Raw genomic sequence first — 19,127 nt, 5'->3', positions numbered from 1 at the left:
GCCTCACAGCCATAGATAACCACTAATCTACTTTCTGTCTCCATACAGTTGCCTATTCTGGACTTTTAAATCAAATGGAATAATCCAATATATGGTCTTTTGTGACTGGCTTCTTTCATTTAGTTTGTTTTCAAGGTTCATCCATGTTGTGTGTCAAAACTTTATGTCTTTTCATTGCCAAATAATATTTCATTGTATGGATATACCACAATGTATTTATCCAGTTATCAGTGGATAGATATCAGGGTTGTTTCCACTCTTTTATGAAAATGTGGCTATGAACATTTGGGTACAAATTTGTGTGTGTGTGTGTGTGTGTGTGTGTGTGTGTGTGTGTGTAATATATATATATATATATATATTTCATCTGGGTATATACCTAAGAATGGAATCTGCTGGCTCAGTTGGTAACTCTATTTTTAACCTTTTGAAGAATGAAAGGACTGTTTTTGTTTGGAACTCCTTATTTTGCATAAGTGAGATACATAATTGGACTCTAGATACACTAAATTTATGTAAACTAGAATTCTAATTGCTATTCCAGAATAATTAATGGATATGGATTTTAGAATTAGACACTTATAAGAGCATCTGCTTTGCTCAGTTGGTTGAGCATCTGACCTGACTCTTGATATTTGGCTAAGGTCATGTTCCCTGGGCTGTGGGATTGAGCCCTGTATCAGGCTCTGCCCTAAGCATGGAGCCTGCTTAAAATTCTCTCTCTCTGTCTCTCTCTTTCTTTCTCTGTCTCTTTCTCTGTGTTTCTCTCTTTTTCTCTCTGTCTCTCCCTCTGCCCCTCTCCCCTGCTCTCTCTGAAAAAAAAAAAAAAAGTAGACATATGCAAATTTTAATCCTAATGTTGCTGCATGTAAACTCTATGATCTTGGGCATATTTCCAATACATCTTAAATTTTAGCCTATTATCTATGAAATGAGGATTATAACACTAATTTTTCCTGGAGTTTGTATGCATGTAATGTGACACTGTATCAGAAATCAGCTATAGTGCAGTGTTGAAAATAGTAAATTTCTAATCAATGTTATTTTCTTTTAACACATTGTTTCCTGGTTTTTGTTTTGTTGTTTTGTTATTGTTGTTGTTGTTGTTGTTTCCTTCTGTGTACCTGAGGTGTAGGGAGAATTAAAGGAGAAACTTTTGGTGGATGATTTAGGTGTTCAGGTGAAGGCCTAATTGTCTGATTTATCAGCACCTTGGAGAAAATAATCACATTTTTATGTGTACCTTTTAGGACTATATTTATAATTTAATAATCAGAAAACATTGAAAACGATGTATAAAAACATTATTTCCTTTACCTTTTAAAAACTTAGTGTTACAAATTGAGACTTGTGTTGAAATTCTTATGCAGCTGTGTCTACCCTGTTCTAATATTTACGGGCTCGTTTCACATGTAGACCATCTCATAAAGAATTGAAATGACAAGGAAGTATGATTCTAAGGAATAATTTCTTTTTTGTTGTTGTTGTTTTAGCTGAAGTATACTTGACATATAACATTGTGTAAGTTTAAGGTGCACTGAGAATAATTTTTAGTCGGAGTTTCAGAGCGAAGCATTTGTATAGAGAAAGAATTTGATACTGGGCTGTTGGCCAACCCAGTACAGTGATGTCCACTTAGTTCCACAGAGATGAGTGGGGGCTTCCTAGAGGAAGTGTTATAAGTCACAAACATCTAAAGTCTTTAAGATGCCATTAGGGATGTCCTCCTGACTTCAACATAAGCCATGCTTACAGCACACAGAACGATATAAGTGTTGAAAAATCATTAGCAAAGTGGATTTCATCATCTTCCCCAAGAATGGAATACCCATGTGAAATAATTTTCTGTGTGCAAAATCCAGCCTTATGTGTAATCTAAATGCTTTTTGACTTACTTAAAGGCCATTTCCATTGAATCCATTTTCCTGAGTCAAAAGTTGTATTAAAGAGCATGACAATCTGGTAAAAAAATAGAAAAAGTGTATATCTAGATTAGCCAGTTTTCTCCCTGTTCCCGAATCTTTAACTTTCCCAGAGAGGTTTTGCTCAGCATAAATGGTGTGACCACAGTAAAACCAAGATGTTTTCTTTTACCATGTCTTTGGGTGGTCATCCTGCTGACCCTTTGAAACTCTAGAGGTATTTGAAAAAAACTAAGAAAGTTTTATTCACACCTCCAAAGGCAGGGGCATGGGAGGGGGTGGGGAGGGAGGGAGTGAGGTAGGAGTGGGGGGTGGAGAGTGGGGTAGAAGAATGGAGGAGATATAAATGGGTTAGGAGATAGGGTTCAGCTATATTCTTGTAATTCTTGTTTTGTTGTATAAGACAAAATTTCAAACCTTTTCATGGCTTCAAGTCTTAAGTTTAGGTACCATTAAGTTTCTTTTTATTAATAATGAGTTTGACTTTACTAACTGTATGCACTATCACAATTCCTCTGTGTTTTTGTGTCAAGCCAAAGAGGAATATTTGAATTCCAGTAATTATTCCAATTTAAATTATTAAAAACACACTACAATTATGATATCACAAGTATTAATAAGCTTTGGAAACCCTTCTCCCAGACAACTCATGCTTTCTTTTAAAACTAAATTTAAATTTCAAGCCTAGATTACTTCACAGTGTCATTTTAAATCGATAACATCTGGAACGGGGGCTAAGTTCCCCTTTCAGCTCTTCAGAACAGATTTCATTTCAAACCCGCCAGAAACTTAGACCTGCTGCAAGATTAACTTTTGCATCACTACTTTTTTTTTCTTTCTTTTTTTATTTTTTTAAATTCTCTCCTTGCCCACTCCTCCTCTCTGGTTATATTTTCTTCCTCTGCTCTTAAATGTGTCTATTACCCTCAGGCTTTGACCTTGGGCAGACTGTGAGCACAAAGTCATGTTATTTAGAGTGAAGTAACACCAGTAGTCAGGAAGGAACAATGTAGTTCAAGCCAGATAAAATAAATCTCTCATTTCCTGTCAAGGGACTGAGCCAAAAGCAATGATGAGAGACAGAGGGGGCAAACCGCCACAACTCGAAACACAGACGCTTGGGATAGACACAACCACAGGCCTCCTTTGAATATAGACAACAAAACCAAAACAGCCAGAGTGACAGGAGACACATAATAGCTGTGGGATAAACCAAAACATAAAACGGAGGGGGATCTGTGCAATTCCCTGGCCACAGAAAAGATATATTTGAATTGCTTGAGTGGAGAATCTTAAGGACAACAGTAATACATATGGGGAATTTTCCCTGTAAAGATTGGGAGTTTCACAAACTTGGAAACATACCTGTGTAGCTGCCACTTTTGACCAAGTCAGCTTTAGAATGAAAGCCATACATATTGATTTGTGAGTAAATCTGAGCCGCACATGGAAATTTGCAAGTAGCCTTGGGAAGGAATTCCCATATCCAGTTCAACACACTTACATAGTGGTTATCACTGTCCCCAAGCTATCATTGTCCAAGAAAGTTGCGTTTTGAAATGACCACTGATTTATTAAACAAACACCAATAGAGTGCCTGTTGGTGCTGTTTAAAGTTATTTCAAATATTTAATCCTTTTAATCCTTAAAACAACTCCAAGAGGAGGCATTATTGTACTCCTATTTTATAATTGAGAAGCTTGAGAGGTGAAGTAACTACTTAAAGTCACATGGCTAGTGAGGGATAGATCCTCGATCTGAAACCAAACAGTGGGGGTCCAGAGTCTACTCCCTTAATTACTATGCTTGGCTAATACACAGCTATACTCCACTAGCATGACATATTACTAATCTTAGTTGTTTCCAAGTCCTGCTTAGATTCTTTTGAAAGCCATTATTTGTTTCAGAAGCACAATGAGACTTCTGAATGCTCACATCAGATCCAGAAGAAAAAAAAAAATTAGTGAGAACATGCTACATTCATGAACAATGTTGAGTATTTCACTTTTGTCCAAAGCTCTTCCAAGAAAGTAAGGGACTCAGAGTTCATTCATTCATTCATTTGTTCCTTCAATAAATGCTCATTATTGAGTGCGACTACATGTTAGGCACTGTGATGAGGACAGAATAGTCTCCTGGCTGACGTATAGTCAATCAAGGATGCATTTGAGGTCTAATTTGTTACAGCATATACTGTGTAGAAATCCTCATGAGGACAGAAGAGTCCTCAAAGATGAATACTAGTTTATATTTGGAGACAGGATTTTTTTTTAACTCAATAGGATAAATACCATTTGAATCAAAAATTTAGAAGTTATCATGTGGAGATATAAACATTCTTTAAGACTGTGTACCCAGAGACTCTGAACAAGTGTTCAGTAATATAACCGCTGTAATGACAAGGGACATACATACTTAAGAAAGAGACCATGCCTCATTTTGAGAATGTTTCTAAGAAGCATAAAAATCTTAATATGTACTCTTCTGACATCATCCATATTGCTTCTAGACTGGAAATGGTAGCAGTATTTTGTCTTTCAGTATACACCATGTATAATTCAATTGTTATACATAACATATTACATTATACTTATCTAGTAGATGTAATAGATTTATACTTACCTGCTATACTATGTTTCCTGAGTAGGGTATTGTGTTCTCCATCTCTGTGTTCTAATACCTATCATTGTACCTAGGTATATAGAAATTACTCAATATATAATTGTCAAATGAATGGATGAAAATACTGTGCTTATACATATAAATCAGAGGCATGTACATATATTTTATGTATGTAATATGCAAATTATGGATGGTTCAAGGCAAATTGCACTATTAAAAGTAATGATTATTATTTTTATAAAATAGCAACAATAATGGTATAATAGATAAATTATTTGAATGCTTATATAGAAGGCCAAGTAACACCTGCTTCTATGTGTTTTGCATGGGTTATTTTGTTTAATCTTTACCCTAATTCTATGAAACAGCTATATGCTTTGTCTTAAGGTCAAATTAAAAATGACCATAAGTGATGGACTTTTTACTTTAAATATTCTATATTTACATTTATTCTATTACTATTATTAGTGGGAATGTCCCAGGAAAACAAGAAATATATATTGTTCTCTTCTCCTTTTGAGAAATACTAGAGTAGTCTAAGTTCAAGAGGTGACTATATCTCATATTTATGTTTTGTGAGCAATTCAATGAAATTTTCCATATCCACACAGAAAATTGATATAGATCAAGAAAAGTTTGGTTGGGCAATGTATAATTGTATGAGGAAACTTGTACATTATTGGGATGTGAGAAGCAGAAATGTCCCCCTAATGGACTTGGGGGACTCTGGCCTTAACCCCTGGAGAAATTCAGTGAGAAAAATCTGTTGGACTGTTCAGACATCTGTGGGTGGAGGAAAAGATTGCTCCAGCTCTGTCATGCTTTAATTTGAATTCAAAATATACTTTTTAATAGCCTTTGAACTTTATTTTAAAAGGTAGGCTCTTGTATTATATGTTTAGTAATCTGTTTGCATATGATGCCTATGCAGAATATAAAATATTTTAACAAAAGGAGAAAATTAACTCAGACATTCAAATGTGTTGTTTCCTGATGCCCTTGATGGTTGCACAAACAGGTACCTGATAAATCCTGGCTAGATTTTTGCTTTCTGATATTTATTGACCTTTTTACCTCTCTGCTTTGTCTTCTGTTGACAGAAAATGGGACTTTTGCTTAATCTAACCCAGGATGTTTCCTTTAAACAAAAACAATTGCTTCCTTTCTACAGGAAATTTATGAACCAGAAAGTCTGTGGAAACAATTCATCTCTTCTTTAGGTAGTTTGCAACACAGTGTGAACTGAAGGCCATCTCAGGCTCTGGTGGGGAGCAATATCAATTATTTTTATATGCCCCAATATTGTGTCATCTATGCCAGTCTCTCTTCTACTAATATTCATATTTAGGATATGACAATTAAAGTTTGATGCATATTAGATAATACATTATTTAAGAAACATGTTGTTGAAGTTTCTGTGTGCCTCACAAAAATGGAAAATGAAATTATTGAAAAATAATTACAAACGCCAGTGTTGTATTGTAACCATGAGTAAAAGATGAAGCTCAAATAAAAAGTATTCTCCTCATGCACCAAAGATGATAAGGAAAAATACATACCTATTGGTGGATTTCTTTACCTTTCTTCATAAGGAAACACCCAATGAAATCAAATATCATGATCAAAACAGAAGAGAGTAATTTTTTATGCAACATACAACAAAACTGTAGAATTCATTGCTGCTGGCTATATTGAAGCAAATGGCATAGTAAATATACATTTTTTTAAAAGGGTAAATCATTTTATGAGTATGGAGAACATTGTAATTATTTCATTTATAGAAACTTGAAGAGACCGGTTAGTCATACTTCAGAATATGTCAATAGTTTGGTCAAGAAGAAATACTTCCAAATTTTGTTGGCATAGCACACTTGATATATTTTCGAACTCTAGATTCTACTAAGAATATTGGGCAGTAGTCAAGACTGATTCTAGATTAGGATAAATATTTGACAATGTTTTATCGATTTTAACTGCTTTGTTACTACCTTGTATATATAATGCTATAAAGATACGTACTGATACTATGATGCTAAAGTTTTTATGCATAATCATTAGAGTCAATAATAATACCAAAGCTTTCTAAAACTTGTATTCTTTGTATGCCTTGTGTGTATCTTTAGTTCTTAATTTTCTAATAAAATACAATGTTTATCCAGTTATACATTAATTTTTTTCATGATATTTGAAGATGTATTAAGAATGGTTAAATGCAGGGGCGCCTGGGTGCCTCAGTCGGTTAAGTGTCCAACTTCAGCTCAGGGCATGATCTCACAGTTTGTGAGTTCCAGCCCTGTGTCAGCCTGTCTGCTGACAGTGGGGAGCCTACTTTGGATCCTCTTTTAACCTTTCTCTCTCCCCTGCCCCACTCACACTCTCACAGTCTCTCAAAAATAAAGAAACATTTTTTAAAAATGCTTAAATGCAGTGTTGGTTAATCACTTTAGAATACAGTTACTCAGCACTGAGTCTTATATACGGTAGATGTTAAGTAAATGAACAACTTTAATGATTGATTTGGGGCTTTTAAAAGAGAAGCTAATGTTATTTAATGTGCCTCTAATGTTCATTTTTAAATGAAATTTAAAACAACAGTTATAACTTACTATTAGCCGATATATCAAAGAAAGTAATTTTAACCTAAATTTATTAGTTTGTCATATACCACAACAACATTCTGAGGTTTAGAGGTGATATTTTTGTAGGCATTACTGATTATGTCTTCACAGCCAGGTACAGAAACTGTTATCTAATGGTATTTTTTAACTTTCACTTAGGCATCTAGATGTTTCCCAAGCATGGGCAGCAATTTTTTTGTTTCAATGTGTTTTAATTTTTATAACTTTGTAAAGATCCCTTTCAATATTTTATTCACCAGTAGGCTCCTATCATGGGAACAGTTTGGAAAGTTTTTTTTTTTTCTCTTGAAGCTATAATTCACAAGAGGAGCTTAATTTTGACAAATAGATCACATGCATGGTTTAAGGACTTTAACATATGTAGTTACCGTACTATAGATATGCAGTCTTTAATCAGAGAAACTCCAAATACTTTAATGTTATCATAAAATTCCTCTTATAGCTGACAGTATTTCTTAAGCCCCAAACTGATTTCTCTCTATGCCTTCCGAATCCAAGAATTTGTCATTTTTCTTGTAAGCAGTACTCTGGAGCTCGCAATTTCAGTATTTTCATTTTGACAAATGTTTCGTATTTAGGACAGAAGGACTGAACATGTACACACAACTAAGATAGGTTTCACCCAGCGAACAAGTGTTCAGGGAGTATGATTATATGCAAAACTCAGAGGATAGGGGAAGTCCCTCCATATATTCCCCCCCAAGACCATGAAAACTGATCTTCAGGATTATTTGGTTCCAGTGTCTCTGATCCCTTTGGAGATAAATAAATTTTCCTAGATGTCCAGATTTTCCAATTTAAGAAATATTAGTATATTTTGATTATAGGTAATGGGGAAATATTCTTTAATTTAGAATTATACTTAATTTATTAAATTCTTGGCGTTCTTTATAAAGTTCCCCCCCCAACATTGTATTAAAAAATATTCCAAACAGTTAAAGTAATTTTAATAAGCATTGCATACATATAGCTCAAATAAATATTTAAATATTTGTAGAAAAACATTGAAAACAGTTATGTTTTTCAATTATCGGAGAAAATTCATGTAGATTATGAGCAATCAGGGAACATGGTGTCGTATGACAATATAATAATATTATCGCTATAAGTGCAAGTATCTGGTAGGAATTTATGTGTGGTAAATCTGCAATCTTTTTACTTAATGAAGTTTTATCACAAACTGTTTTATAATTTAGAAAGTGAAGACTCAGGGATATTAAGCAATTTGTCCAAGGTCACACAGTGAGGAAGTTAGGAATATGAATATTTTCAACTCTAATATCTGTTCATTTGTCTAACTACTAAAGAAATAAGATTTAGAATTATGTTTTTTTCCTACAGGCTGGTCTTTTGAATTTATTTCAAAATATATCCATAATCATGCAGTACACCATATATTCATCACTGTGCTAGGTGTTATTCACACCTGATACAGAAATCATGTCCCATCTTCCTGGGAAAATAATGCTGACATAATTGAACTAGGACACTGCAATAGACTGGCTGTCTGATCACATTGGCATGAATTAAAATTTTAATTTAAAAAAATTGATATTTGCATATGTAGTTTCCATAATAAGATTATTATCAGCAAGTTTAGGAAACAAGTGTGTGTTTCTATTGTATCTGTGTAGTCTAGCTTCCTATAAGACTGAGCCACTTCTGACTGGACACAGTTGGCACTTGATAAAACTTTCTTGATTAAATGAATGGCTTTTCCTTGGTGAAGTTTTTAATTTAATATGTTTAACATATTTTCCTCCTTGTATTTGTGCCATTAGAAAAAAATGAAAGATTTCAAATGAGTAGGGGAAATTAATATGTATATACCGTGGGATTTGGGTAGAATGTTTACTAATCTGAAAATGCTCAGATTAGTCTACATTCATTATACCTGGAGAAATATTTTACCATTGTTGCAACCATTTGGGCTTTAACTACCTTGAGTGTATATGTTTTCCTTTTTATCATTAAATGTGAACCATATCAGATTTGTTCATGTACAAGTGAGAATATCTTATTTTAGGTTTACTTTTCTGGTTGCAACAATGTTGCAGAGGGTTTTTGTTTGTTTGTTTCTATAATCAATGAATTAAGGATAGCCCTTTGCATCCAACTCATCTGTGTTATTATCTCTCCAGTGTTGACTTCAGTGAGACCTTGAACAGTCATCACTACACAATATACTTTAAAGTTTTAAGAGCTATTTGTTTTGGCTTGTTTTAGTCTAGCAATTGAGAAATTATTTAGTCATAGCCAATCTGACTTAAACACAGGAAAAACCATCAAGTCATCGTCTCTTTTTTGAATCTCTATTTTTTTTTTTTCTGGAGGCTTCATTACTTCTGAGGATATAAGTGACTCATATGTGTTGGGAAAACTCACAGTTTCCATGATTGCTCATATTTTTGACTTTAATATTTACCATTAGAAATTATGTTTTATCCTGCTACGGATACGGGAAAGAGGGAGAGCCCCTGAAGTCTCTTTCCTAATAAAACTATGATTGGATAGCCTATGAAATAAATACAGGTATTTTTTTTTCTCATTTTGATGCTAGGAATCAGAAGAAATTATAATAAATGATTTTTAAAAAGCAGTGAAGATTGTGTGAATACCAATTTATCGTTTTTAATTAGGATGTCCACATAAAAGTCATAGCAAGCTCTGGAACTCTGTTGAGCCTAATGTGATTACACATCTGTAAACAGGGCTGAGACATTGTAAATATTGATGAAAGTATTACAGCTTAGAAGACTCAGAAGTAGCAGACAAACCAATATCCATTCATTCTGTCTCACGTACCACTCAAGAGTAAGTAGTACAAAGTTGAATTATTTTCTATTGGACTTCAGATCTAAAATACATAATTTCCCACTACAGATAGTGAATAAAAACATCTTTTTTTTTTCCCTGTCTTCCTTTACTTGAATTATATGGGGCTCTACTTGGGTCTTTTTTTACTCTTTTGAAAAAAAATACAAAGCAAGGTGGGTGTTGAAATTTCCATTATGTCAGTAGGCTCAAGAATGTGGCAATATCTGGTTGTGTAATTAATTTGTTTCACAAAGGGAAGAGCCCTCCTTAGGGTTTTTGGAGCTGACACTGTCACAAAATGACCCAAACCCAGTCACATGTCACAGGATTGTGGTGAAATCCTGCTCTATGGGTCACTGGGAATCACAACAGAGCGATTCCCTCTTGACCCCTGGTTTCTAGAATTGGTATTGTCACTGTTCCACAAGGTAACAGGAAAGCCTGGGTGGGATGAATATTCAGAGCCACTGAATTTCTTGTCCTTGCCACTGTAGACATTCCTGGGAACTCAAGACACATGTTTTGCTCTGAAGAAACCTCCACATCCACATGGTTTCTGGCCGAAAGAAAGGTTTATGTGGTGACTCATTTATCTCTATCTGCCTCTGTCAATTTTGGTAGGGTTTTGTTTTTGCTTCTAGAAACTATATAATTAAAGCTCTCTAAACATTGAGAAAACGTACAGGGAAGTTCCGTCATGTTTTAAATTTCCACCTTTACCCTTTTCTTCTTTTGTATCCCTTTTTGGGAAAAAAGGGAGTGAGGGACTTTAGAAAACATCCTAAAAATATTTACAGCATCATGTATGATATTCTATGCATTTACCTGCCGAGTCAAGATTACTGCTTTTATTAGTGTTTTGTGTTAAAAAATGCAGTAGACCCTGTAATAATATCATTAAGTATATGTTTAAAACTATATAGTACATGGTGCCACTATAGAGAAGGAGTGTTGGGAATTGCTAAACAGACACCAATTAGTCTATATTTTGAGGAAATATTTTAGTAAAAATGAACAAATAATTCTTGTAAACATAGATATGTACAAGTGCAATTTATGAGATGTAACATTTTTTCAAAAAATTATATTTAACTTTGGAACAGAAATAAGTTTGACAAGAATATTTTGAACTTTTTAAGCTAAATATCACTTAAATGATATATTTCATCATATACTTCTCACTGCATTTTATATTTGCCAGCCTTGTTGACATTCCCCCAGTATAACTATGATTATGGAATGAAAGTTTTTCAGTCAATTTGGGGACAAGGTGGCTCTTTCCTTTTCTTAACTCACTTAGCTCTTTTAGCTGTAGTTCATTCATCATAAGTTTATACCCTGATTCATATAATTATTGATTAAAGTCATGAAATGTTATTACCATCTATATATGGGAATTCCTCTTGTGCTGTCGATGACAATGCCAAGAACAGGCTTAAAGATGGTTAATTTCTTAGGTATCAGCCTATCTCCTTTATGAGGATTCACTCTTTTGCTATCTATATATCTGCTGTGTACGTGGGTATATGTTATTTATTTGAATTGTCTTAAGTGCATACTTGAATAGCTTACAAGGGTCAAAGAGAGTTCAAATGATAGAAAAATGGTTTGTTATTTTCTCCCTTCCCCACTCCCCCCACCCCATTGCTAATGCTAACTGATGAAGGCAGTGTCCTTCAATTTAAAGAGACAACCTTGTTCATTTGGAGGGTGTGAATGCCATTCTTGTGAAATACTGTAAATAGTAATTCACAAGGGGGTGACTTTTTTATTGCTTTTACATTGATAACATGCCTTGTGAAGACTTACAGTTATTCTGCTGAATTTAAGAAAGATAAGAATGGAATGTGTGTGTTAATTTAAACATCTGTACATACAATAAAATAATCCTTTATTATCTGGAAATCAGATCCTTTTACATGTTTACCAATATTAAATAGCTCTTGAGGGTTGTTATCCAATATTGTACTCAGTGTTTCCTCAAGCACCTTCTTGAAATATCGAGAGAAAGGCTATGATCATGATGTACATCACTGAATCTACAGTTTACGAAAATGAATTTAAATCACATCTGGAAGGCTGACTTGCCAAGCAGCATCAGCTTGCCGAGCAAACATGAACAACCCAAGGAATGAGTGTTGATGTCAACCAAACTAGGGGCACAGCTTACTGTGTATTGAATTCATAGATAGCTTATTATGCAGCTAGATAAAAACACAGCGTCCACATATAAAGGTGATTGGTGAACAGAAAAATTACAGATTGATGTGGTTCTCAAGAGACATACCAGAGCAATCCCACTCAGTTCCCTTGCAGGTTAACCCCGTGTACCTTCACAGTATTTAATTATTTGGTAAGGTACAGTAGAAGCATTTAAGAGTTTGAATGCCAAAAGCTGTTAAGTAAGTGTAGTGTTGGAATGTTTAATGGCATTAATTATCATTTATATGTGAACCTACTCCTCCTTAAGGCCCAGGAGGCAGTGACTCACTGGGTTGTCATTAACTGTCATTATTGCTAGTAAAGTCAACTTCCTATTCATAAAAATAAAGAAAAAAATTAATGGTGAAAACCACGTCATTCTATAATACGGTATTGGTGTTGCTAACTAACTTATTCTGTATTTTAAAACTCTATTGGCATCTTGAAATGTATATGAATTTCAATATTTTCATCACTACAGTTAAAGCCTTTTAAACAATTTCTGTGTGTGTGTGTGTGCGTGTGTGTGTGTGATTTTTCCATTTGCTAATATTCTCCTGGTATGAGAAAAAATACCTTACAAATGATCTGCAGAGAGTTTTGTTTTTGTTTCAGTTTGATCATTTCTGAAAGAGACAGATCGATTTGGAAGGAGTACCACCTAGATATGGAAGCAAACAACTTGCCAGGTCGGGGCAAAACTTTCTCCAGGCTCAGGATTTGGCATCCTGTGGTTAAACCATGCGCATTTTGTAATGAATGAGGAGAAAGTAGGAGGGTGACTAGTTGTAGAAATTTTAGTTGCATAAAGTTAAAATATCTTCAATTATATGTAGTTAGGGAGATGCTTTTCTTTCTTTTATTAAGAAATTATTTACATGTAAGGCCAGATGAGTTGAAAGACTGTGATTTATTCTTTGAATCTAATATGCTTATTGAATTTTATTTATGGTCACTGTTCCTGGATGTGATAGTATTTTGTTTGGCTTTGATAAAAGAAGAAAAAATAACCCCATACCTTTTCTTTATGCTTTTTATATATTGCTATATTTCTTTGTTGTAGGGATGCTACTTTGTTTGATTTATACATTGTCATAGCTTCAAAAAATCCATTAGGAAAGCAGTTTTTATTTCTGATTTTGCACTTTTATTTGTAAATATTTATTTTAACTGTGAATAATTATAGGGGTTCACATTCCAACTTTGTGTATGTAAGAGTATACAATAGGCTGAAATGTAAAGCGTGATTGTTATCATTGGTAATATTTACTGAGTAAGTGCATATACTAGGACCAGGGTTGATGAAATTAAAAAGTAGATGGCATTAAGATAAGATGTGGATACAAGTTGCCAAAAAGTAATTATATTAAGTTTTCTACTTCCAGAGTCATGTAGAATCTTTTCACAATGGCTATTACTGCCATCATGCAGTATGTATTGAGGACTCATAATATGCTAGGTACAGAAAAAAAAAAAAAAAGCACTGAAAAGAAATAATGGTGATTTGAGACCGAAATGTAAAACAGGATTTGGGATACTTTGAGCTTACATCATCAGGAGACGCTGGGGTTTAGCATTCTGTTTCATGTGGAGACCCGCAGTTAATATGGTCCTTGTTGAAACTTAAAACAGCTCTATTAGTAGCTTGATTGAGAAGGGGGGAAGAGGCCTAGAGTAAACACAAGTGTGCGTTTTCAAGACAGCCTAATTGTATACAGTGCACTGGCTTCCGCAGTTCCTTCTAATCCATCACATAGTAAAATGCACAAATTTATTCTATTGAAGTAGATAAAATTGTTAGATAAGTAGAAGGCATGGACCAAAAGGGGAAATGGCATCTATTTAACAATTCTCTATTGTTCAAAGGATCATAGACGTCCTGTTGCCTGCCTGTCCCATTCAATCAAGTTGGGTAAAATGCTGCACTGGAGAAAAGGAGGGAGGGAACTCTGTGCAAGTATATGCTTACACCTTTCTTCAAAAATTCCTTTGGGGTGATGGTGAAGGGAGTCCCGAGGGGTGGGGGAGAATTGGGTTTTGTGGAGTGACAGAGTTATAGGTTCTCCCGCACCCCCATTCCTGTCTTTGACTTTGGTACTGCCCAGGAAAGCTGCACGGCAGTCGGAACTAATTGTAACTCGCTCAGGAAAGTCTTCATTAGCACTACCACACATGGTTACCAGATGTGCTGAAGGGTGAGGGAGAGGAGGGGTGAGGCATCTAGAGAGGGGAGAGAAACAAGTAGCTTCATTTGAAAACTTAATAATCTGCTTTTTGTTTCCAAGTGTATTGTGTTAGAGAAATGAGGGGGGAAAAAAGGGGAGTTTGGGAAGATGAAATGCCCTCTTATTCACTCATTCTGTGGAAGCTGAATGGAACCCTTTGTCTTCTTCAAAATGTCAACACTTTTGTGACTTATCATTGTGTTGGAAATGTTTCACTTTCTCCATCAGAGTAAATGAAAATTACCTGGATTATCAAAGCAGCTATGCTTTCGGATAGCTGAGACTGAACGTGCTATGTTTGGGGTCTTGGAATAGACACTAGATTTCTAAAATATGTAAATGACTTATAAAGAACAGTTGTCTTCCGACTATAAACTCCAGCTGACCAAATGTGAAAACAAGAGGACAGGGTTCTCATCCGTCCCTAATCCTGATCCAAGTCAGGCATAGCGTGACATCTTCTTTCGTACAACTGTAATACTGTTAGCAATAAAGCATACTGATTACAGACCCCTGAGATTACGTATTTTATTCGCATAATTTACAGGTAAATTCTCCGGAAATATGGGTTCATTTTTACTCACTACATTCCACAAGAGAATAATGAAGTCACAGAATTTCTACTGTTTTTGAAAATGTTATTTACCATGTTCTCACTTAATGGTACACCAGTATCTATAGATTAGATTATTTTGGAAGGACAGTGAGAACTATCCTTCTGGATGAAACCTCTGGTCTCAAAATGGAACTGTCTTGATTCTGCAGAAAATTGTGGCATTTAAAAATATCGTAATTTGGATTCTCATAAGAAAATTTAATTGTTATTATTTATTTCATGCCCAGATTGATACTTTTAATTTCCCTTCGCAGTTACTCTAGAGTTTCAAAGTAATTTGTTTTGAAGTTAGACGTCAAAAACATTGAATAAATGATTTGTAAAAATCTTGAATTCTACAAATGAAAATTTCAAGACTGGCTAGCTAGTTTGGACAGTGCCTTTCTGAGTGACGCTTTATCACTTCTATCCCTGATCCTGCAGGAGAATCATAAAGACATTTGGAAAAAATTATAACAAAATAGACAAGAAAAGTTGCTTCAACTGGTTTTGGAAAAACATGGTTTAGATTAATTTCCTATTGGGATAAAAGACCCAGTGGTTTTTAACCTATTGGGGGTCATGAAACCAGTTGAAATTTTGATGAGATCTGTGGACCTTCTTTTCAAAAATGTGCTTCTACACAAATTTTAACGTAATTTAGAACCTCCCCAGATCCAGCTTCCAGTCTGAGAGTACCATTTTAGAGCCTTCCAGTATACCCCTGCTGCAAAGAAAAATACCCACAAAGTTCAAATGTCACAAACTGTGAAATATGTGACCTGCTACATTTAGTCCTACTAAGTGGTAGAAGAGAGTAGAGCCTGAAGGAAATTTCATTGAAAACGATATATTTTTCATTGACATGTTTAGCTGCTATTAGAGATTCACCTATATGTAGTTTCTTTAGTTATGTTTTAAGTTTCTTTCCGAAAGCAACCACGCGTTCTCTCTTATGATGACTTCCCAAAGAGCTTAGTACAGCTTTGCATACCGAGTACTCACTCCCCTGGCATGGTCTGCTCAAAGGAATAAATGAATTAGTGAATGGGTTAATTTTTCAATGTTATTTGTTGGCAACTGCCACCGTTTAAATAGCAGGAAATGCAACCACACTGAACTAATTCTTCATACAAAATTTGCTGTGAAAATATTACCTATAATCATGGTTTTTATAATTGAACATGAAAAATATATTCAATCTTAAATTTCTAGTGTCTTACATCATAGCCTTCCTAAAACAATATATTACCAGTCAATGCTGGCTGATACTATTATAGATAAAATTACAAAAAACTATTGGTATTTTCAGGAACAAAATGCTTGTAGATAGTATTTTAAAATTCAGATTTAAATGATATTTAATGTTAAATAGTTTATGACAAAAACTAATATTTATGATATGTGCCTTTTTTGTTTTCCTGCCATGGCTTATGTTATCATTCTTGTATTGACTATGATTATTTGTAGAAAATCAAAACAATGTCCGGACATCGGTGTTTATGTCATATTAGCTATTACTGTAATTTCCCCCATAATTTTATTACTTTACCCACAGCCTCAGTGTTACCATTTGCTGAATCAAATCAATCTACTACCTGCATGTTGATTTTGTGCGGTCCTCTCCTTTCTCATTCTAAGTACTTTAACTTAGGCCTCTCACCATTGCTTACTAACAACAACAGCATTGCCAACAACTTCCTTCTCTCCAGTTTATATTCACTATTTCCTCAGTTATGATCCTTCTAAAACATGGATTTAACTCTATCATGCCTATGCCTAAAATCACTTTTGGTGTCATTACCTATGAATAAAATTGGGAAGTCATAGCTGGCCGCATATTTCTTTGTAATGTGTCCCCTGCCTCAGCTTACTGCTGTCCCTACATCATAAGTTCCAGCCATACTGAGTTACTCTGATTTCTTTAATTGTTTTTAATGCTTTGTGCCAGTGATTCTCATTCTTCAAGATGTGTAAAATGGGACATTACATAATAATTTTACGAGTCAATATACTCAGTGCTAAAGTAATATTTTATAAATGACTTTTTAAAAAGTGCTTATTTATTTATTTTGAGAGAGAGAGAGAACAAGGGAAGGGGAGAGAGAGAGAGAGAGAGAGAGAGAGAGAGAGAGAGAGAATCTCAAGTAGACTCCATGCTCAGATGTGGGGCTTGAACCCTTGAACCCTGAGATCATGACCTGAGCTGAAATCAGGAGTCAGACCCTTAACCATCTGAGCCATCCAGGCTCCCTGATAAATGACTTTTATGAAAACTAGTATTTTGAAAGTTAGAAACTATAATACCTAAACACCTATTATCTCAAAATAATATTTTTGTTAGTGAACTATCCAAAAATTACCACGATTCGTGTTTTACAGAATTGGCACAACACAGCCACACAGAGCATGGACTCTAGAGCCAGACCATCTGAGTTCAAATCCAGACTCATTCTGTTCCTCACCCTGTGACCCAGCCTGTGACTTCACCCCTCTGGGCCTCAGCTTCCCATCAGTAAAACAAGGGTGAATATAAACCTACCTCCCAGGGTTGTCATGAGAATTAAATGTATCAGTATAGATATAAAGCATTTGGAACCAAGTCTAGCACGTATGAAGTACTGCATTGATATGACAGATCTGAGCTGTTGATATTTTTCAATTCTTTGATTAAATAGAGCTATCCAAAAATATAATATTAAAAGTTGACTGTCCTCCTGTTTAAGAAAATTATCTTCAAACTACTATATTCTGAATTTTTAAGTCTTTCTTCCTAATATCTTCATCACTCAGGAACTTTACTTATTTTAATATTTACTTATTTTTGAGAGAGAGAGTGAGAGACAGAGCATGAGCAGGGGAGGGGCAGAGAGAGAGAGAGAGAGAGAGAGAGAGAGAGAGAGAGAGACAGAATCTGAGGCAGGCGCCAGGCTCTGAGCTGTCAGCATGAAGCCTGACATGAGGCTTGAAATCATGAACTGCTAGATCATGACCTGAGCTGAAGTCGGTCGCTTAACCAACTGAGCCACCCAGGCGCCCCCATAACTCAGGAACCTTAAAAAGCTTAGGAACTTAAAGGAAACTCACATGAAAAGACAATGGTCAACATTTGTACATGGTAACTTTTTTTTAATGTGTATTTATTTATTTTGAGAAGGAGAGAGAGAGATTAAGAACAAGTGGGGGAGGGGCAGAAAGGGAGAAAGAAAATCCCAAACAGGCTCTGCAGCTGTCAGTGCAGAGCCAGATGCGGGGCTCTAACCCACAAACTGAGATCGTGACCTGAGCCGTAACAATTTATTTTTGATTGGGTTTGCTTCTAGGTAAAACCAATTTTACCTAGACTTACATCCTTAACATTCTTGTGTTTAGGCAAAGTGTCCTTTCTGTTATTTGTTTTCAGAAACAAATTAAAAAAATGTATTTTAAACCCACTAAATAATATTAAATAGATGTTCGCTGCTAATTAGTATATGGTCTGAATTGTAATTATGTCATCCAAAGGGACTTATAAATACAGTCTAGTTAAAATGTGATTCAATCTTCAATCATTCACAGAGGCATGCATTCATTATTATTCATTTAGTGCTCTCTGATTTGAGCTCTAAATGTAATCCAGGGAAAGATGGAGGGATTTTACTTTTATTGTCATGATTTAATATAGCAGATCCCTTAGTTATCATCCTGTACTAATCCAGGGATTGTTACAACTTCTTAGAGTCTGTTATTTGATTTTTAAATTAGTCTGTGTATCGTGCGGGCATAGCAGCATGTAAATTCAAGAGGTTAGAGGAAGATGCCACATATCATTATGAGACAATCAGCATATATTTTTCTACTGTCCAAATTTTAGTTTAACTTTAAATGAACCTTCGTTTTAGCAATTTGATATATTACCACTTTAAAACTCTTATCCATGGCTCTTATTAATCTAAATTATAAAGAAACTGCCAACTCCATTTATCCAACAATCTTTAGTAAGTCCCCGCCATGTGATCGGCACTGTGCTAAGTGCTAGGAGTTTTGCACTGAATAGGACAGTTATGATCTCCTGCCCCCAGGGATCTTACAGACTAGAAAAGAATACGGACATTTAAAAAATACT

The 19,127-nt window shown here is 34.8% G+C and overlaps 1 protein-coding gene across 28 annotated transcripts in view; it reads left to right on the top strand.

The window, feature by feature from the left end:
* Window positions 1-19,127, top strand: part of SOX5 (SRY-box transcription factor 5) — a 1,008,244-nt gene that overhangs the window by 507,466 nt on the left and 481,651 nt on the right. The window lies entirely within an intron of this gene.

The sequence above is a fragment of the Acinonyx jubatus genome, chromosome B4, assembly GCF_027475565.1.
Source record: "Acinonyx jubatus isolate Ajub_Pintada_27869175 chromosome B4, VMU_Ajub_asm_v1.0, whole genome shotgun sequence".
NCBI classification, from domain to species: domain Eukaryota; kingdom Metazoa; phylum Chordata; class Mammalia; order Carnivora; family Felidae; genus Acinonyx; species Acinonyx jubatus.
The sequence above is the reverse complement of the archived record's forward strand: the minus strand, read 5'-3'. Positions and strand labels throughout refer to the sequence as shown.